This window comes from Canis lupus, chromosome 5 (assembly GCF_011100685.1).
Source record: "Canis lupus familiaris isolate Mischka breed German Shepherd chromosome 5, alternate assembly UU_Cfam_GSD_1.0, whole genome shotgun sequence".
Classification (NCBI taxonomy): domain Eukaryota; kingdom Metazoa; phylum Chordata; class Mammalia; order Carnivora; family Canidae; genus Canis; species Canis lupus.
The window spans coordinates 50694110-50716913 of NC_049226.1; the positions used below are offsets into that span (position 1 = coordinate 50694110).

Here is a 22804-nt window from a genome sequence, read left to right on the forward strand (position 1 = left end):
TTCTGCACTTGAACTGCACTAGATCCCTTTTCAGGGCAGTGGTCACATCTAGCATTAACTGCACATTTCCTGAACTCAGTGTTTTCTCAGAGCATGTTTCACACACACACACACACACACACACACACACACACCACACAAAGCAGCTGTTGAGGTATCTGGGTGGCTCAGTAGGTTAGGCGTCTGAGAGGCGTCTGCCTCTCCTCCTGCTTGTGCTTTCTCAAATAAATAAATGCTGCTATTATTTTTTTTTTAGATTTTATTTATTTATTTATTTTTTTTTAGATTTTATTTATTTATTCATGAGAGACACACAGAGAGAGGCAGGGACACAGGCAGAGGGAGAAGCAGGCTCCATGCAGGGAGTCTGATGTGGGACTCGATCCCAGGACCCTGGGATGACAGCCTGAGCCAAAGGCAGATGCTCAACCACTGAGCCACCTAGGTGCCCCACATCCAATCTCTTCTAATGCAATGTATAAAGTACATGATGATCTGTCCCCACCAGCCTTCCTGGTCTCAACCCCCGTCACTTCCCATACATATCCTATTTTGGCCATGCTAAATGACTCCTGGATGCCACACATGCCTTCTCCAGGCCAGAATGTGGTAGCATGAGACACACAACAGTGAACAGGAGGACAGGGACTCAAAGCTGCTGTTATTAGAGAGCAGATACTGGTACAAATAAGTTCGGGAAATGCTAAGCTGAACTGAGACAGGTATCTATACTGCAACAATTCTCAGAACTTTAATATGCTAGTGCACAGTAAGAATCTCTAAGGAAGTATGAAATACAAAGCCACAATCTGATTTTATCATGGGAAATTTTTTTTTTTCCCTAGAAGCCATCTGTAGTTCCACAGTGCATGTTACGGGCCATACTGCTATCTTTTACTGACACTATCTGCTTTCTTCCTTCCCAGACTGTAATTTCCTTGTAGGCCACAGTATCTGTTCAATATAGGACTTCTGGTATCTACATAACCACCTGCTTTATGGTAGATACTTGCTGCATGCCAACTGCATGTTAAACAGCTACCATCACATTTCCCTTTTCAAAACCCTCCGCTGCCTTTCTATTATTACCCTTAGGAAAACTTCAGATGCCTTACTCCAAGGCTCACGAGGCTCCACATTTTTGGAATCTCTTATCCCATCTCTTGCCATTCCCCTCTTGGACTACAGTCTATTAAATCGGCCTTTTTTACTTCCTCAAACCTGTCAAGCTTCTTTTTCTCCCTGGAACTTTGTACATTCTATTTTCCTGTTTCATTTTAATTGCCAGGAACATTGCCACATGTTCACATGGCTGAAACCATCTCCATGATGAGATGGGAAGACCAAAAATCTTCCCCACATTTCAGCAGGCATCTTACTTCCATCATTACATACATCAGCAGTGGCCACTGTTTTATGTATGTACTTGCTTATTGTATGGAATCCCCAATCCCTTGCTCACACTATAGCCTTAATGTTCTTGCTACTGTCGACAATACTGAAACATGTCTATCAATTATACTTAAATAAAAAATTTAAAAAAAAAATTTAAAGAATTCTGGAATAAAACATGATGCTTACTGAATATTTGTCAGTAATTGAAAGAATGAGCTAGACTGAATTATGTATCACAGTAGGTAAGAGCACCAGCCTTTCTTCTAGAACAGGATCAAATCCTCACCTGCCGATGACTAGCTCTGTGACCAAAGACAAGTCATTTAACTTCCAAAAGGTCTCCTGTAAAATAGGAAATAACAGACTTCTATTTTAAGTAATAGACTGAACATGTTAATTAGATTTTTTTCTTTCTCTAAGATGGGAACAAAATAAAAGCTAAGGAGTATTTTGTTATTTTTCAGTTATAAAATGAGCATAACAAAACATTTACCATCTTAACCATTTCTTGTTTAGTGTGCAGCAAGTACCCTGGCATTGCTATGCAACCATCACCTCCATCCACCTCCAGAACTCTTTTTATCTTGCAAAATTTAAACTCTAGACCCATTGGCAATAACTCCCTATTCCTCTGCTGCTGCCAGCAATCGGTATTCTAATTGCTGTCTTTCTGAATTTCCAATCAGCTTGTCAGTACCCTATTCTTGAGTGTGAACTGACAGCCAAGGACCACCTGACCATCTGAAGATGGCCTCTAACTTGAAAGATGGTAACTCAAATAAAGCAAATTAAAAAGGCAACAGATATTTGGAAGAATCAGAGATTATTTATGTTTTTTAAAACTCTGTATTTATTTACTTAGAGCATGCTCATCAACAGAGGGAGGAGCAGAGGGAGAAGGAGAGAGAGAATCCCAAGCAGTCTCCACACTAAGCATGGAGCCCAACATGGGGCTTGATCTCATGACCCTGAGATGATGACCTAAGCCAAAATCAAGAGTGGCCACTTAACCGACTGAGCCACCCCAGGCACCTCTCAGGTGTAACCTCTCTTGATGCATATACTACAGTGTGGGACCAGACAGTACACATACAAATGAACAGTCATAATCAAAATGACAGGCATAGAAGGGGAAGCTAACCTGGTCACAGGCTCTTAAGCACCTGAGAGCTTAGATATTATATTTTACCTTTATCATCCTAAATGTATCTAGCCACTCTCTTACAGAATTCCAGAGCTGGGAGAATGAGATCTGAGGAAATGACATAGACTGATTGCTTGCCTCCAACGAAAACATCATGTTAAGTGTCTATTATTACCATACAAGAACAAAACTAAATGAAAAAATTTTGAAGTTTTCAGAGGTGAATTCCATGGCCTAATGTCAAAGAGTGAATCACGAAATTCTAACCTTCATATTTACACCTCTTTTCTTAATACCTTTTTCACATACCATAATAATCTCCTTTAAAAAAAGATTTCCATATATGTGTCAAGAACCTGCAAATGTTCTTATCCTTTTAAGAACATAGATGATTCACAGAAGAAAATATATATGAATAATAACATATGAGAGAAAGTTCAACCCAAAACAGGTAAAGAAATTAAAACAAATCACATTCAATTTTCCATTGCATTCCAATTTTGGAGATCATTGAAAATGCAATTTGGTATAATCTTTCTGGAAAGCAATTTGACACTGTATATCAAGGACCTTAAAAATAATTATGCCTTTGACTTAGTAAAACCATTAATAGAATCTATCCTAATGACTAACATCAAATCTGACAAAGGTCTGTACACAAACAACAATCCTTAATCTTTATACATTAGAAATAAAATAGGAAAGATAAATAAAAAATAGAAAAATAAAAAACAAAAAAGAACTCAGAACAAATTTAAATGGGTGCAAGAAAAATGTTAATTAAATCATATTAGATAATAAAATAACAAAGAGTTGTAATGACATGCATAAATTATTTCAATTATATAAAATAATCATACACATATAGTATAAATAAATATTATAAATATATACATGTATTATATATATTTATGTACCCAGATTAATAAGATCTACACTAAAAATACATTAGTTATAACTGAAAAATATTTAAAAGAAATATTTTCATAGTTATTCCATTTCTAACAATTTACAATATGTAGAAAATAGAAATAAAAAGGTCCCTCACAGTTTTTATGTGCTTTTCTACTATAATATTTATATTCTAGAGTCAAAAAAATTGAAAACATTTGTGTCCAGCCTTGACAGAAGGCTCAAAAATATAAGATCATCTGATGAAACATTATACCATTATTAAAATAATGCTTATTTATAAGAAGTATAATGGAAAAATGGAAATACAAATACGCAGGAAGGTTACTTTAAAGCTGCAAGTAACAAGCATACAAAGCTGAGTTTCAATTGTGTTAAATAAGCCAGAAAAAAACAGGCAAAGTTAACTTAAACTATCCTGGGGTATTAGAGTGATGAGACTGTTTTCTGCTTACATTTACACTATGAGTTTTCTTCAGTTGCTTTTACATTTAGACTCTCTTTGAAATAGAAGAAAAACTTTTAAAAGGAGATGATGATGCTGTTACTGGATGGCCTTTGCAGAGACCTACACTGACATATGTTTAAGATCATGTTTCTGTGATGTTCACTTGTGAAGGGATTGCAGTTGAAGTCAAGCTGGGGAAGAGCCTTGGGGCATGGGACTGGCAGTGGGAATGGAGAGAAGATCATTTAGAAGTGATAATGAGCTGAGGTGGTCCAAAGCTCCTCGGGCCCTTAGATGTATCAGGTATCTCTGGATAATTATCAGTTTGGAGGGTTTCTGTAGCATTAGAGCAGCTGCAGCCCAGATAGGCCCAGGTAGGTTTATCTCTACCCTGGGCTTAACTGAGTGCCTCAGCAGCTACAGATCTCACCACTGAGTGACCGATCGAGAAAGATGTTTAGTGCATCTTCTTAAAAGCAGGAAAGTAGAAAGCCATAGCAACGTCTAGAATGGATGTGCTCCCAAACTGGGCCAGGTTCTGTGTTGAGGTTAGGGCCACAGCAGCTAATGAAGGGGACATGACCCCTGCCCTCATGAGATATATCATCTAGCAGGATCATTAAACCCAGAATTACAAACAATCCATGAGAAATTCAAATGTAATGAGCATTACAAAAGGAAGTGCAATAGATTGCGGTTTGCACAGAAATGATACACAACTTCAACTATATACGGGATTCAGGAAGCAAATGTATTTCTCTTGTTCTTTGGCTTTTTCTCAAGTGCTTCAGGTCTTGTCTCCTTGACCCACCTGTGGGCTCATCTGGGCAGAAATGCCACAAACACATGTGTGTACCTGGCACAATGCCAGGCTCAGAGTGGATGCCTCACAGGCCTGGTGAGGGACTGTCTTATGCTGCTTATTGGTGAAGAGTCTGAGGCACAGGGGAGTTAAATGCTGTGCCTGAAGAAGGTCACTCACATAATCACTGACAAAGGCAAATCAAGAGGATCATCCTCTTACATGCAGAAAAGCTGGAGTCTGAGTATTGCTTTTGCTTGTTTTTTAACTATTGTCCAGTCATTCTCCTGCAGTGACTCAGAGAAAGTCCTAGAACTGATTAACTGGCTTCATCTCGGCTTGGCTGTGTGCCCTTGGACAAATTATTTAACCTCTCTGTGCCTCTGTTTCATCATCTGTAAAATGGGGCTAAGAGTCTCTTAGAAGACCGTTGAGTGAGTTATGTGAGTTATTAGAAATAAAACTCTCACAACAGCTCCTGGCATACAGAAGGTACATAATAATGGTAGCTAAACTTATATTAATGTACTTACTCTTTCCCCAAACCTGATGAGTCACTGTTTCTATTAGTTATGATTAAATGTAGCAACAAATCCATAAAACAGTGACATAAGAATAAAATAAAAAAAGAAATTTCTCTCATGTAGAGGAACTGCCGAGGTAGCAAATCCAAGGCTGGAATCATCATTAAAGCTCACTGTTCAGCCATCCCTAGAGTATGGTCTTGGCCTTCCCTATCTAAAATAGCTATAAAACTCGAGCCAACCTATCTAATTCAGGCTTGTAGGAAGGGAAAACACATCCTCACTCCCCCCATCCTCTCTTTAAAGGGGACTTCTCAGGAATCCCACAGAGCATTTCCACTTATATCTCATTGGCCTCCATTTAGATGAACATTTGTAGCTGCAAAGGAGACTGGGAGATATGGTCTTCCAGAGCCCTATGCATAGCTAAAAGTCTGAGTTCTGTTAATAAAAAGAATAAGAGTATGAAGATTAGGTGGCCACTTAGCACTTTCTGTACCACTGGTCACATACCACTAGGATGCAATGAAATTGGAAAGTTCATTCCAGTCCTATTCCATTTTACCAAAGTTTTGAGGTTTATAACAAATGAAAAATCATTTTCTGAGCACACCTTCTCAAGATCTATAATGCTATCTCTACTTTAATTATTTTGAAAGCACACCCCCCCTTAAGGAAAATGTAACTATATGGGTCTGATTCACTCTAAATTATTGAAAAATTGATTTTTTTAAGAGGTGTTTGCTAGCCAAGACTTTTGGAACCATCTTAATGAGCTTAAAAAATAAAACCACGGGCTCTTTCTTTTGAAGAGCAAAATCATGTTTTCACCAATAAGAGAAAAACTGAACCTCCAGATTAATGTGGTTACATATTTCTTAGTGATAGATAACCTATCTTTTATATATCTTTGACTTTCAAAAAAAGACTCATATTGTCATTGCTATCATGATGAATTTTACTTTTAAATGCTTATTATTTACTTCATATTAATTATGGATTATCAATAATTTGAGTGTTTTTATTGACCAATACTTTAAAATAATGGACATGATAGTGACTCTTCATGGAAGCATTACTTACTGATGTATTTTTCCAATCACAAGGATATGGAATGAGGCTCATAAAAAAGTCAGATCTGTGATTGAACATCCTTTTCAAATAAACATCATAGTCCTGAACAAATGCACTTTTACTTCCTGGCAAGCTTACCAGATTTTTCCTGCATCACAGAAACAGGCCATAAGAAGCTATTCCTTTAAGGGCAATGGGAAGAAAGATGATGGAGCAAATGGACTGCATAAGAAAAAAGGGCAGGAATAGAGAGGATACAAGACAGTGCAGAAGATACATCGGATCTGGCCCTGTTTGTGGAGATGACTCAGAAAACCAGTAAGCCAAATGATTCAGCACCGTCCCCATGAAATATGCATGGAAATGACTGGAGTTTTAATTGACTGGTAAAAAGCATGAGCTTCTGAAGTCAGACAGGCCTGGTTTTGGATCTCTGCTTCTCCATCAAATAAGTATGAGATTTGGGGCCAGTTATCTAATCTCTGTGAGTCCTGATTTCTGTATCTATAAAGGAAAGTAATAATAATAATACTGGTACCTCACTGGTTTGTTGGGAAATTTACCTGATAATTCACATAAAATGCCTGGCAGTGGTCCCTGGCACATAATACATACTCAATAAATAATCGCCATTATCAGTACACCATTTCCTTTCCTTCTCTTTTTAGACCAGATATCCTCCCTTCAAGAACCCTCTATCCTTCATCTTTTATTATTTAAAAAAAGGCAAATTGCTGGAGCTACAGGGGGTTGGAGAACTGTTTGAATTCATCTCCCTAGGACTTCTAATTTCATTCAGGTGAAGAATAATAGTGAGGAAATTGCTTTAGACAATGGTTTCTGCTCTTGCTGTTGATTTAAACTGTCACTATCTGCTAAAAATGAAAATGCAAATTTTGAACAAAGCCAAGGTTTCATCTAGGACAGGAAGGCAAAGTTTGGATTGGCAAAAATTAAACCAAAATGCCACTTACTAAGCTGGCACAACAGAAATGCCTCAAAAAGCAAAGAACTAAAATCAAACCAGATACAGAAAAATAGGCAATTTATGACTTAAGACATTGTAGAAAATAAGCCTCTTTAGGTAAAGTTTAGTTATAATCACAAACTCCAGAGCAGAATATTTTATGCTTATAGGTCCATAATAACAAAAAACAATGTTTCTTCAGAGTCTATTTTTCAGTAATAGTAAGTTAATAATCTGTTTTCACCATAGTCTATGTACACATCCTGGGAAGGGGCCTAGGTATGTCTTGATCATGCTGTATCTCCAGCATCTAGCACAATGCCTAGCACATGGAATGCCCTATAAATATCTGTTGAACAAATGAATACATGAAGGAGTGATTTTCATCAGCATTTTCCTCCATGCATGTTGACAATTTTCCTGGAGAACCACTGAACTTGGCCAAAGCGGTTGGGGAGTGGTAGTGTTTTTGATCACCAACCAATGCAGGACTAGTGAAGCCAGCTGGGCTGCTGACCTTCCAGTATGTAACAGCTGGAAGAAATCTGAGACACCATCTACTCCAAGGGTCTCAAAGCATAGCTGGGGACCAACCATCACCTGGGAACTTGCTTGGAAATGCCAGTGCTCCAGCCTCACTCCACATCTTCTCTATCTGAAACTCTAAGCGGCATCCACAAATCAGCATCTCAAGAAGCTCTCCAGGTGTTCTGATATATATTCCAGTTTGAGAGTAACCTGTATAGTTCAACACCCTCAGTTCACAAAAGAGTGGAAACTCAGGAAAGGGAAGTCAGTTTTTCCAGAATCACCTTTTGTAATAATTGGGCAATTAAAAGGTGCCAAATTTACCACTTTTTGGCTTTGTGCCATTATTTTGCCTCTCTGAGCTTTGGCTTCCTCCAAGATAGGAAGACTACTACTCACTTGGGGTGGTTATAATAGTTAAATGACACTATATACGAAGGGCATGAACCACAGTAGATATTCAACAAAGATTAGTTCTCGTGCTGCCCTGTCCCATCATGCTTTATGGTAGACTGAGGGATAGTGTCACAGGATTTGAGGTCCATTTCTAGAAAAGATAGAAAAAAGACGCTGGAAAACTCACATTCAACTTAATCACCAGGGCAGAGACTAAGAGTTATACATTCTCTCTTCCTCCTACAGTGTATGCTATTTCAGTTGCGTACATGGCCACCAGCTAAAGAACGCATTTCCCAGGCTCTCCTATAGCTAGTTCTGACCTTTTGATGAGGTTCTGGTCAATGGGATGACAGCAAGAGTGATATGTATAATCACTTGTTCCTGACTTTAGGAAAGGAACATATGTTCCTCCTCTTCTTTTTTTCCTTCCTGGGGACTAGAATGGTTTTCCCTTCAGTCATGTGGACCAAATCCTACGGATGGCAGAAACCAGTGAAAAGGCTGTATCCTTCAGTCCAGTCAGGTACACTAGCAGCCCTGGACCAAGAGAAATAAAATCCTTTCTTGTTTGAGGCCTGTAATTTGAGATTTTATTATAGCAACAGTCGATATTCTAAGTAATAAAAACCAGGAGCTCTAGTCATATATATGTTTATTCAAAAACAACCATTATATATAAAATATATAAAATATACTATATAGGGGAAATTATATATATATACATATATATATATGTATATATATATAATTATATATGTTATATATAATTTCTCCTTTACTTAAATAATTTTCTTTTTAGGAAAGTAGTCAAGATTCTTTTTTTTTTTTTTTAAGATTTTATTTATTTATTCATGAGAGACCCAGAGAGAGAAAGAGAGGCAGAGACACAGGCAGAGCGAGAAGCAGGCTCCGTGCAGGGAGCCCGACGTGGGACTCGATCCCGGGTCTCCAGGATCACACCCTGGGCTGAAGGTGGTGCTAAACCCCTGAGCCACTTGGGCTGCCCCTTTTCTTTTATTTTTTATGGGTCAAGATTTTTATAACCAAAAATTATATATATAATTTATAATATATATTATATTATATAATATAATATCTATTATATAATTATAAAAAATATATTATATTATATATAATATATATAATATAAAATAATATAAAAATATAATATAATATAAAAACATAATATAAAAATATAATATAAAATAATATAAAATATAATATAAAATAAAAAATATATCATATATATAATATATATATTATATATATTATATCTCCAAAGCGCTCTCTCTTTTAAATAAATGGTCATTGTTGCAGGGGCAAGAACTTGCCCAAATATGAAAACATTTGTTCAGGATTCATACAAGTGGGCTTGAGGTTGGACTTTGCTACTAAGAAGACTACAGATTTCACTTTAGATTTGTTCTGGCAAGCCCGCAAGAGGCTCTAACATCAGACTGTTTTTTGAAATAATTCCAGGGTGACCTAAGCCATTAAAAGAGGACTCAGCTGGTGATAAAAGGATCTTGGTAAACATGATCATCAACTTGACAAACACATTCATCTGGAGACATCTAACCCTTGGTCTGTACCCCTATAAACTGACTTTCCTGAAGAGTTTAGTATACCCAGGAGAGTACGGCTCTTGCTTACCACCTGGTTATCAGAGAGTCCCTGTTCTTCCCATATTTGCAGAGCTGGGCTAGAGGTGGCACAGTGGAAACAAATCAGTTACACTGGCCAAGAAGTAGTTAACAGAGACCTGAACTAGCATTCTCAGCATCAGGAAATAGGATTCTATAAATCAGACATTTTTCCCTATCGGTTTTTACAAGATACTCTCTGTGAAATAAATCCTAACACAGACACATTCCCATGGGAACACCGTTTCTTCTTATGCATAGAGTTGCAATAAAGTGAGCAGTGCCCCTCTTGGAAAGCCTTTCTCTTTCCAAGTCAGGAATCTGCTCAACTCCGTCTCTTTAGACTGTTAGCACGGCAAGTACAATATCAAAAGGCTTTCCAATGAGCTGAGCTGTGGATGATTTTAGCAACATGGAAATAGAAACTGTGGGAATCCATGCCCTGTGAGACTTCAAGCTGATAGCAAGACAGTTAATAGGATCCCGAGCAAAGTGAGTAATTCATTTCCACGCAGCTCTATTTTGTTGGTGTTAATGTTTATTAAAAATGTACACCTTTACTCTCTTCTTGGTGTTTACATGTCTATGGTGCTGATGAGGCAAGAAAAGTAAGTGCAGAGGAAGAGGATGAGCATCAGGAAAAGAAAAGAATCATGTTGGGAAAACACACAAATGACCGTCAGGAGACAGAATTTGCCATAAAGCGATTCAGAAATCATCCTTAATTATTCCACCTTCTTGCCTTTCAGTTATCCATCTTGTAAAACAAAGTACATGCTTGCCGTGTCCCTTTCCAAATACTAACATTCTGAAATCATTTTTTTAAAATTGAAGAACGTGATATTCTAAAGGAAAAAGAATGGCACAATTGACCACATCATTTCATTGTTGTGAATCCTTCAACGGTACCCTGATGCCTGATGCAATGGTCTCTAAACATTTTAATTGTGCGTGACACTAAAAAAGTCTTCAGCATAGATTCCCAATGCATGTATTATCTATAAATTATATGCATGTGCTAGTGGATTTATAAGTTATATGTATCGTGAAACATGTAAAAGCAAATGTAAAAGAAAAATAGAAGCAACAGAAATTCTAAATTTCTTTCCATACTTATTGGACCATCTTGCCTGACATCACTTGGGGCATAAATTCCCACTGAGAGAACATCAACACACAGGATAATGTTTAAGCAACTCATCATGACACAGAAAGGCCATTATAATTTGGTCCCTGCCTGCTTATCCAGCTTCATGTCTTTTTCCTGCCCCAAACTTAATGTTCCAGCAACTTCTCACCTGCACATGGCATATCACTCAGCTCTGAACCTTTACTTATGCTGTTATTTCCATCAGCAATACCCTTTACTCAGCTCTTTCACCTAAAAAACACCTCCTTATCTACAACAGAGACTAAGTTGTCTACTTAGCACACAGTGTCCCGTTCTTTCTTAATAACACAATTCGGATATTGTTGGAGGCTGCAGTGTGACTGGTAAAAACCTTATCTTTTCCAGTTTCCCTTACAGAGAGTGGTATTCATGGAATATACTTCTGGCCTTACAGTGAGACGTGAGCAGAAGTGACGGGGTGAGGTGTTGGAGGGAACATCCAGAAATGGAAGCAGACTCAGTTAACACACACACTTTTGCCCTTTGTTTTTGTCCCTCTCCTGCCTACAACATAGACTTGATACTGGAAGCAAGACAAATAAGACAGAAAAGCCATCCCTGTGGTGAGGGGGTTAGGAGCACAGAGGAAAAGAAAGGCAGTGAACCAGAGGACAGAGATCAAAGGAGAGAATGGTGCCAGAAGGGGAGGCCATGGGGGGTGGGGGGCTTTTGTTTCATGCCCCAAGAGCATTGGGAAAAGTTGGGAAAGTTTATGCTAAGAAGTCACAATATTCCATTTTTACTATAAAAAGCTCATTTTTACTATAAAAAAACTGGTGGCAGTGTGCAGGATGGGTTGAAGAATGCCAAGTTTCTGTCCAGTGAGAAGTTTAGAAGCTTGTTGAACAGTCCAGGTGGGAGGTTACAGGAACCCAAACACAGAAGCATTTAAGATGGGGAGAGTGAATAGATTCCAGAGCTATTTGGAGCACAGATCTGCCAGCGTGTGACAAGTGAGCAGATTTCGGGGATCAGGGAGGAAGCGTCATGGGCTCGCAGAACCGGATGGGTGGTAGTAGTATTTATCACGATTAACAAAACAGCAGATGAACAGCCCCTTCCTCTGTGCTTATAACCAGAAGGCCCCACATCACAGGGGCCAATCACTCAACAGAGCAGATTAATGATAAAATCATGACTGCCCCTCAGCAAGATGTCCGTATCATTCAACAACCCTCCAAGGTTTCTCTAGGCCTCTTGTCCTCACCCCCATGCTCTACTTAAACCTTTTCCCCTCCTGACTCCCCTGCTTCTCTATCACACTCTCAGATGATCATCTTATCTACTTGTCAGAGAAAACAGAAGCCACCCAAAGGGAGCTCCCTCCACTTCCCACTTCTGAGTGTGCCCTCCTTCCCAGGTCTGAGCTCATTGCCTTTTCCATAGTGCAACGCGACAACTATTTCTAGAAGCCCTTCCTCCTGCCTTCTCTGGAAACTCAGGATATCGATTCTCTTTCCTCTCTCCAGTATCATCAACCTATCACTCCACTACCAGAACCTTCCTGCCAGCAATTAGAGATGCAAATCGCTCTCCTCTTCAACCAAACAAGCAACAGAAAACTCTATCCACCTTCAACTCTTCTTCCTCTTCCAGCCACTGCCTTTCCTACCCTCCCAACCACATTTCTTACAGAGTTGTCTAAACTTGCTGTTTTCTCAGCTAGTATTCCCAGTCTGGCATCCAACAATCTTGGCTTGAATCCACACTAGCCAGCTGTGTGACTCTGGGTGATTAGCTTCATTATGCCTCAATTTTCCTCTTCTGTGAAAGAGGGGAAAGGGATAACATTCCTTCATAACATTGTTTGTTGCTATATGATTAATCCCTATCAAGCACCTGGCACCGGGGCTGGCATCCAGTAAATGCCTGGTAAATGTGGGCTGCAGTTTTTATTAAATTATCTACTCCCCAACCCTTACCTTTTCCCCCCACAGTTATAATATTATAATAAAGGGGGTAGCATTCAATGAGGTCTCTAAGTCACTTTATCAAATGGATAGTTTTCAGTCCTCATTCTCTTATTATCTCCCATTACTCCTTAGCTTCCCTAGCAGGCCCCTCGCCTGTAAGTGCTGAGATTCCTTTTCCCCAGAGCCACTTTTCTTCTGCTGCTAGAGTCTTCTACAAGTACCCACAGCTCTGATATCAACATCGGGCACCTGGGTGGCTCAGTGGTTGACCGTCTGCCTTTGGCTCAGGGCGTGATCTTGGGGTCCTGGGATCAAGTCTCGAATCAGGCTCCCCATGGGGGAACTTGCTTCTCCTTCTGCCTATGTCTCTGCCTCTCTCCCTGTGTCTCTCATGAATAAATAAATAAAATCTAAAAAACCAAACAAACAAAATCCATCAACACCAATGGCTTCCAAATCTCTATTTCTAGCCTCATGGCTCCAAATTCTTACTGCTTTCTCCAGGTCTTTGTTTGGATATCTTGGGAGCATGAACACATGACCTTCACCTTATTTTACTTGTTTTAACTCTCCTCTGAAGCATCTATTTGTCTCTGAATGTATTCTCTAGCCCTTACTCATTCATACATTTATCAATATCTATGGAGCACCTGCTACGTTCTAGACTTTCTTCTATGTGCTATCTTGTCTTAGAAAATATTTGAAGGAGCTTATAACAAGTACACAAGGATGGAATAAGGTCAATGGGGACAAATGCGAAATAAAACCACAGACAGAAACTAAACTAATTGAGACAGGGTTAAACATATTCGCCAATAGCTGAAAAATCCACTACAGGGGAGTCTCAAATTTGCTTTAAATCTTCAAGCAGCCAAAGGGATGAATGATATCTTGCCAGTTACTCAATATAATGTCCATGAGAGACAGAGAAAATAAAGTAATTATTCAGAAAAAGTAGGATAAACTAAAAATAATGTAAGTACTCAGATCAGACAAGATTTTCCCCATGAGGCCGACATTATGAGGGGTCTGGGTGAGGTCATTCTAATTACCAGGTATTATTCAGATACTACTCTCTCAATGTGGCAGGTAGGTGAACTCAGACCCTCAGAGGTTAAGTAACTTGCTTGATTCTAGTCATACAGCTAATAAATGGCAGCACCGGGATTCAAACTCATAGCTATATGGCTCTGAAACCCATTTTCTTTCCATTACCCCAAAGTGCATTTCAAAAATAAATATCCCTAACCCAGCAGCTCCAAGATCTCTACACACAAGGTCCATAAATAGGACGACATATGACACTGCAGAAACTCTGTATCTTAAAGATCCCCCAGCAGCTTCTGTACTTTCAATTTAAAGACAGATGCACAGTCCATGGTAGGAAAGAATGGGGGAAGGGAAGCAGAACATCAAGTATTAATAAACATCGTCAGATCATTACCTGGTCCCTTAAGTAGCCTCTGAAGTAAGAGCAATGGGGAAAAAAAAAACTGCAAGAGGCTCTTTTCCCCTCCTAATAGATTGTACATTTCGACAGCTAAAAGGGTATGAAAATTTAACGGAATTTTTAATGTCTTTCTAGGTTTTACGATACCACAAAGAGATCATCTTTGTTCTCCTTGCCATGAGAACAGATGGGTGGTAGGGGTGGTGGGGCCATGACTCACCACCTCCTTGTGTCCGCAGAGGCTGTACATGCAGCAGGCCAACTTCTGGGATCAATAGGGTTCACAACAATGCAGTATCTGCCAGCAAATCTTGGAAAGGCCATTAGTCAACCGGTGACCTGCCAACCTGACCACAGTGGCCTTCTGATGTGGATTCTCAGAAAGGTTAGCCTGTGCTGGGAAACTGAAAAGGTCAGGGGTATCTTACAATCAAAATCCACAGGACTGGGCTGAAGGGCATCACAAAGGAGCTGGAAGTCAGGGGTAAGGGCCACTCTGGAAACCAAGGTCATCACCCACTGGCTGCACGCCCAAGAGAAGCTAAGTAAAAGAGACAGCAACTATAACTTACCACATACAACAGACATGGGTGGCCACTGGAAATGGCTGCTTTCCAAAAACATTTAACTAAATGACCCCCTGTGGATGGCAATAATGGCAAGATGGTCAGATGTCCAAATGGGGTCTAGATGCAAGTCTCAGTAACTTTCAAAAAAGGGGAAGCATACAAAACTGACTTGTGAATTTTAATGTGGATGAAACATGTGCCTTTGCGAGTGTCATACTGTCCACTTACTCTCCTAGAATTTCAGAGAAGCCAAGATAACTCTAATCCTCTGAGAGCCATATCCTGAGGCCTCTTTTCCCTATGCCAGTTCAGAGCAAAGGAAGAAGGAATCTCTGAGACGGCTTGCATCTTTTGTGATTTTCTTGAGTAATCTCCTTGAGTCAGCAATGAGGAGGGGCTCTGGGGTCTCACAGATGTGAATTAGAATCTAGCTCCATGATTTATTAATGTTTGTGACTTTGGGCAGCTGATTTCATCTGGTTAGACAATCCCAGACTGGTCAACTGTTTTCTTTCCCACATTCACTGGATCTAAATTATCTTCTCTATCTGGGTCATTCTCTTGTAGATAGACTATTTTTCCCCCAGTGGCTCTTATAAATGCTAGGCCTGGAACGGAACACAGAATTTCAGATATAATCTGACCAGAACTGAGGCTCTTGCTGATCTTGACCTCAACATTGCAGCTATCTTAATGCAGCCCAGCCCCAAGAGGCTCTGCAGCCTGTGTTCAGATATGCAGGCTCTAGAGAAGACCTCTCTGGCTCCATTACTTACTGTGTGACATGAGCAACTTCCTTAACCTCTCTGTGGTTCAGTTTCCACATCAGTAAAGTATAAGAGCACCTACCTAAAAAAAAAAAAAAAAAAAAAAGAGCACCTACCTAGACTAGCTAAAAGGATTAAATAAGTTAATAGTTATAAAGCATATAGAGGTGACTTTACGTAATAGGTACTAAACAAATACTTGGTTTATTGCTCCTTAGCAATCAAGCATTCTCTAAGAAATCTAAGCTATCACTGAGATTATATATACACCACTGAGAAGCTACTTTTTTCATTCTTTTAATTGAGGTATAATTGACATAAACCATTCTACTAGTTTCAAGTATACAATAAAATAATTTGATATTTGCATATATTGTGAAATGATCACATTAAGCCTAGTTAATATCTGTCACTTTACTACAAATTTATTTTTTTGATAAGAGCTTTTAAGATCTACTTTTGAAGCAACTTTCAAATATGCAACACAGTATTATTAACTATAGTCCCCACACTGTATATACATACATCCCTAGGACTTACCTGTTATAACTGAAGTTTGTACCTTTTGACCACTTTCATCCGTTTCACTCACCCACCACCCCTGCCTCTGGCAACCACCATCTGTTCTCTGTATCTATGAGCTGCATGTTTTGTTTGTTTTAAGATTCCACATATAAGTGAGATCATATGGTATTTGTCTTCCTCTAACTTGTTTCATTGAGCATAATGCTCTCAAGATATACCCATGCTGTCACACATGGCAAGATTTCATTCTCTTTTGTGGCTGAATAATATTCCATTGTGTATACACACATGTACACACACATATACCCCACGTCTTCTTTATCTATTCATCTACTGATGGACATTTATGTTGCTTCCATGTCTTGGTTACTGTAAATAATGCTGCAGTCAACATGGTGGGTGGGGGGAGGGCATATATCTTTGTGAATCAGTGTTTTAGTTTTCTTTAGCTAAACACCCAGAAGTAGAATTGCTAGATCACATGGTAATTATACTTTTAGCTTTTTGAGGAACCTCCATACTGTTTTCCACAGTGGCTACACCAGTTTACACTCCAATCAACAGTGCGTGAAGGTTCCTTTTTCTTCACATCCCCACCAACTTTTGTTATTTCCTGTCTTTTTTGTAATAGCCATTCCAACAGATGTAAGGTGATATCTCATAGTGGCCATTTTTATTAATAGAGCTTTTCATTTGCATTTCCCTAAAGATTAGTGACATTGAGCATCTCTTCATGTACCTGTTGGCCTTCTGTATATCTTCTTTAGAAAAGATATATTGTCTTTTTTTATTTATTTATTTTATATTGTATATTCAGATCTTTTCCCTATTTCTACCATGCATTTGTTTAGTGAAAAGATATAACTTAAATTTATCCCTGATAAAAATTCACCTTAATTTTAATTACCGTTCTAATCTGTTGTTCTTTAAAAAAAAATTGTGAGGGGCACCTGGGGGCTCAGTCAGTTAAAGGGCTTCTTTTGGCCTGGGTCATGATCTCAGTGTCTTGGGATGAAGCCCTATGCTGGGCTCTCTGCTCAGCATGGAATCTGCTTCTTCCACCATCCTGCTCATGCCCTTATTCTGTCTCTCAAATAGATAAATTTTAAAAATCTTAAAAATTTTTTTGAATTATGTTATTGTATTATGTTTCCCTGTTTTGTTTCACTTACATATTTATTCATCAAGTCCTCTATGTGTTCACCTAAGTTGCTGATTGAAAATATTATCAAGGGCAAGTTAAAATTCAATGCCACGTGTCATGCCACTAGGGACTCACAAGGAGTTGAGATTAAGTCCTTTATCAATAGTCTTTGAGACAGTTTCTCAGCCCTTTGGGAATCCATTCTGAATGTATCATTCATTCCAAGGTCTTCTATTTTAACTAGGAGAAAACTGCTAGAAATTCCTCAAAAACGTTACACACAAGATATATTTCTTCTATGTATTTTATTTATCAATAGTTCTCAAATTTTAGTTAATTCATTTATTCAATAATATTTAATAAACAGCTATTCTGTCAATAAATGAATATGGTAACAAGATAATAACAAGTACTAAGAAGAAAACATAAGAGAGAAACAGAATACTGCTGGTGCAGTGAAGGGAGTGGTAGCTCCAGGCATGAGGAGGCTCTTCTCTAATGACATTTAAACTGAGATATGAACAAAGAGAAAGAGATAATCATGTCAGTATTTTGAGGAAAGCCAAGGCAGAGAGCCAAGTTAATGCAAAGGCTACATGCACTAGAAATGTTTGAAAAACAGAACACCATTGTGATTGGACAATAAATAAGTGGGGGCATGGTAAGAAATAAAGGGGGAGAGCTATCACATAGGACTTTGTAGAGCATGTCAAGGGATTTAGAGTTTTTTTAAATTATAATAGAAAGCCACTGGAAGAATTTGGCCATGAGAGTAGCATCATCTGATTTACATTATTAAAATAATATTCTGACTACTGTACTGAATAAATTATCAGAGGGAAGAACATAATCAAGGAAACCAATTAAGAGACTAGTGCACTAATCCTGCAAGAGATGAAAATACTTTGAACTAGGATGGGAATAGTGGAAAGAGGTAGGAATGGCCCAATTCAGGGTTCATTTGAGTCCAGCAGACAGGACCTGCTGATTAATTGAATGCAAGGTAGAAGAGAAAGAAAAGCATCAAGAATGACTTCTGGATTTGGGTCTTGACCAACTGGGATAACTGTTGTACCTTTTATGGAAAACAGAGGAGACCACAAGAAAAACGTTTTGGGTAGTTGGGCCATGTGGGCAAATCAAGAGTTCTGTGTTGGATCTCAATCTTCCCCAGCCAGCCAGCGTTTATTCAGTGGTGATGCTGGACAGAGGAGACAACATGAACCGTCTAGCATATAAAAGCAGACAGACAAAACGGCAGCACTAGATGCTACTGGAGCTTAGACTATGTCCAACCATCTAAAGGATAGCGTTACTGAGAAAGTAATTTCCAAAACAGACAACATCTGAGGTTAGGTTAGCCGAACTTATCATAAGTGAACCTGTGCTACTTCCTATTGACAACTTCTTTTACAATTACATGCATAATAATCAACATCAAGATATATCATTAATATGAAGCACACAGGTCAATCATTTTTAGGGATCAAGCTTTCAGAAAACTGGAAACAGTAACTTATCTGAGCAGCAATTCAATATTGCTCTCAGGGACTCCAAGATCACATCTGCAACTTATTTTCTTAGTTGTGAATACCCAGCTGAGTATGAATATATAACCCTGACTGAGATGGTCAAAATACTCCCTTAGCTTTTCCATTTTCTTTCAACCGTACTCAGTCTGAATGAAGCCAATTCTCTGAGATAGTGATTTCAACATTGTCTTACATCCTGTTGCAACTTTCTCAGCTCTAGCCACAGTGGTCTTCCTTCATCATGCTCCCTCCTACCAGTCACTGCAAATTCTGTTCCCTCTGCCTGAAACAGTTTCCAGCTCTCTTCACAGAGCTAATGCATATCAACCTTGTCTAAACATCCATTCCTCAAACATTGCCTGGTTTCCCTGACAAGGCCATATCCCATTATTACACACTCTTAAAGCCCCCTTGACCAACTCTTTGTAGTACTTACCTCAGTGCCAATTTTGTGATTGATTGACTAATGCACTCTTCACTACACTGAAAACTCTAGAAAGGCCAGAACTCTGTTGACTTTGGTTCATCATTATTCACCTACAAGCAGCATGATGCCGAGCAGTAAGTGAATGAATGAGAACAAAGAAGGAAAATCAGGGTGTTTCCTCTCTCTCTCTCTCTCTCTCTCTCTCATTTAACCAAACCATTAATATGACTCAATTTTGCAAACCATTGACCCAAATTTCTTAGTTTTTCTTGCTATCAATACAGTTATGAGAAGTCCTTTTTGGTTACTCCTAGAATTTGACATTAGGGGAGCCCAACATTAGCTCCCTTTATCACTAATGGTATTTTATGTAGTATTAAATCTTTTCATGTCAGTTAATTTAGCTACTGTTTATTGGTGTTTTGCCAGAAATAAGACACTTTACATACATCACCACTCCATCATGAAGACCATACAAGGTTGGTATTCCTACACCTTTTAATAGATAAAATAAGTCTCGGACACTTAGTGACTTCCACAAGGTCATACAGTCAATGTGATTCTGGGATTTGATTATAGGTCTTTCTAACTCAAAAGCTCTAACTTTGGGTTTTCCCAAATGTAAATCTGGAATAAAAACTATTTTTTCAAATCTGATGGGAAGTCAGTGTGAGAGTGCATGAAAAGAAATATTATTTTAAAGTCATAAAGCACTGGAGGCATATTAGTCACTGAGTTTCTTAGCTAATTATCACCTATGTATTCTGTATTTTTTACTTGCCTATGGATGTGTGCCCTTTTGTTCATGAGAAAAAGGTAAAGATTGCCAGTTATGGTGTTGAAGAATTTAGGAAAACCTATAATTCTGGTCAAGGTAAGCTCTCAAGGAGGTAAGACTAGAATGTGATTATGATTTTGAAGCAGAAGTCTGATTATTTTATTATATGTTGCTTGGAACAAAAGCTTATGAACCCAAGGGTAGAGCTCAGGGGGGAAAAAAATAGCATTCCCCAAAGTCAGAAGAAGTTGGCAGTAATTACATGGCATTATTCATGGGGTATTGACTTTGGCAGACATGACTTATCACCTAGGGAGGAATCTGAGTTCAGGAGAATGAACAGTTATTAAGATAGTAAGTAGTGACATTTTTTGAAGATTTACTATGTACTAGGATCTTTACCTGCATTATTTCCTTTAATCCTCATTATATGCCAATTAAGGCTCAGGAAAATCAAGTAACTTATCCAACAATACATATGGCAGAGCATACATGGCTTACAGATGACAGAGCCATCTGGATTCAGGTCTGACATTGGTGACCAATTCTCAGCCACTAAAATAGGCAACAGTTAGTATAGTATTAAAATATTTTAGTTTATCTACGTCAGTAACATAAAAGCTTGACTGATATATTTCTAGATACAACTATCTCTAGTTGCTTGGGCAAAGTCTAATTCCTGCATTTTCAAGGCTGAAAAGTAGACATTGGATTGGGTGAATTCACATTATGTAAGCCTGTCCCCCAGCAAAATTCTTCTGCTGCTAAGTCCCTTTCAAATGACAGTAACCAGATGGGTTAAATAACCAAAATTTGTTGAAAAGGGTAAGACAAGGAAAAGTGGAATTGGAATACTAGAACAGCCACAGGACTAGGGGTCAGTAGATCTGGTTTCTAGTCTCAGCTCTATCACTAAAGTGCTCCAAGACCAAGGAAATTCACCTCCCTGAATCTTGGGTTTTCACCTACAAAATGAGGACATGATAGCAAAATCTCTATGATCCTTTTAAGCTCTATTTTCTGACTGCCCAGCAGAAGAGAAGTTGGAGGCTGATCTCACTTTTGGGGGGCTTCCAATTATCTTCTAGATGCCATACTGAAAGGAAGGGCAGTTCCATGAAACCTTATACACAGCAAGACTTCTGAAAGCCATTACCTTACAGCATGATGTGGTCATCACTGCTCCTTTGCCCTCCTGGCTCTGCAGGGCTATTCCTGGAAGGGTTAGCAACTGAAGCAGTACTTCTGAGAATCTAAGAGTGGCAGCGGTGGGTGGGGAGAGCAAAAATACTGTTCTTAAGTCCAAGAGGCAGGGAACTGAATGTTGAAAGAGTAAAGATCCTTGTCCTTGTGGTGCCAAGATACATTTTAAAAAAATAGTGACTGGGACGCCTGAGTGGCTCAGTGGTTGAGCATCTGCCTTTGGCTCAGGGCATAATCCCGGTCCTGGGATTGAGTCCCACATCAGGCTCCCTGTGAGGAGCTTGCTTCTCCCTCTGCCTATGTCTCTGCCTCTTTCTGTGTATCTCTCATGAATAAATAAATAAAATATTTTAAAAATAAAAAATAAATAAAAAGATAATGACTAACAGGTCTACAGGTCTTATCCAGGTCCTGGGATCGAGTTCCGCATCAGGCTCCCTGTGAACAGCTTGCTTTTCCCTCTGCCTCTGTGTATCTCTCATAAATAAATAAATAAAATCTTTAAAAAATAAAAAATAAATAAAAAGATAATGACTAACAGGTCTACAGGTCTTTGTAAACCACACTGTCCTATGATATCTGATATCTCCTTTTAGCTCCACAACAAACCTTTATGGTAGGGAGATAGGAAATGGGTACCGTATGTGATTAGAGGAAAGAAACAGATGTAGTATGCACAAGCACATGCACACACAACACACACTCATCTTCATATGAGCTACAAAATTTACACTGTCCACAATTTTATTTATAGCATTGGTAGGAGTAATAATTAGAACCATCTCTTGAGAGGAATGGAGAAAATCTTAATGAATTTCCTACCATTGACCTGCTCTTTAAGGAAGGATAGAAGACCCATTAGAAATTAAACCCAGGCCCTTGGGACAGCTTGGTGGCACAGTTGGTTAAGCGTTTGACTCTTAAATTTCAGCTCAGGTCATGATCTCAGGATTGTGTGATAGAGCCCCAAATCTGGCTCTGTGCCCCACAAGGAGCCTGCTTGGGATTCTCTCTTCCTCTGCCCCTTGCCCCCCTCCCACCAAATAAATAAATCCTAAAAAAAAAAAAAAAAAAAAGAAGAAGAAGAAGGAGGAAGAGGAGAAGAAGAAGAAAAAAAAAATGAAATGCAATCCCCTCTCCTTTCCTACCCCAGGTCCACTATGCTCCAGCCACATCCAAAAGTTCATGCACAACTATAGTCATCTGTGTCTCCATGCCTTTACTTGGGCTGTTTCTTCTGCTTTGAAAACCATTTACTACCTTTGCCTGGTAAACTACTGCCCACATTTTTTAGACATCTCAAATGTCATCTCATAAGATGATTTCCTTGATACCACCTCCTGTTGTGACTTTCTGCTCTGCTTCCCCCCACAGTATTTTGAACATGTCCTAAACTTATTGAAAAACAAGAAAAACACTGAGATTATTGATTTACTTGACTCTTTCCCACAGACATGAGATTCCCAAGGGTATGGACCATGATAAAGTA

The 22804-nt window shown here is 38.8% G+C and overlaps 1 protein-coding gene across 20 annotated transcripts in view; it reads right to left on the minus strand.

Moving 5' to 3' along the window:
• Positions 1-22804, minus strand: part of FGGY (FGGY carbohydrate kinase domain containing) — a 414792-nt gene that overhangs the window by 225367 nt on the left and 166621 nt on the right. Inside the window, exon 1 of one of the 20 annotated variants that reach the window (XM_038537391.1) lies at positions 14591-14605. The exons of the other annotated variants lie outside the window; for them this stretch is intronic. The gene's annotated coding sequence lies outside the window, so the exon portion shown is untranslated. Of the gene's footprint in view, positions 1-14590; positions 14606-22804 lie in introns of those variants that run through there. 20 annotated transcript variants of the gene reach the window in all.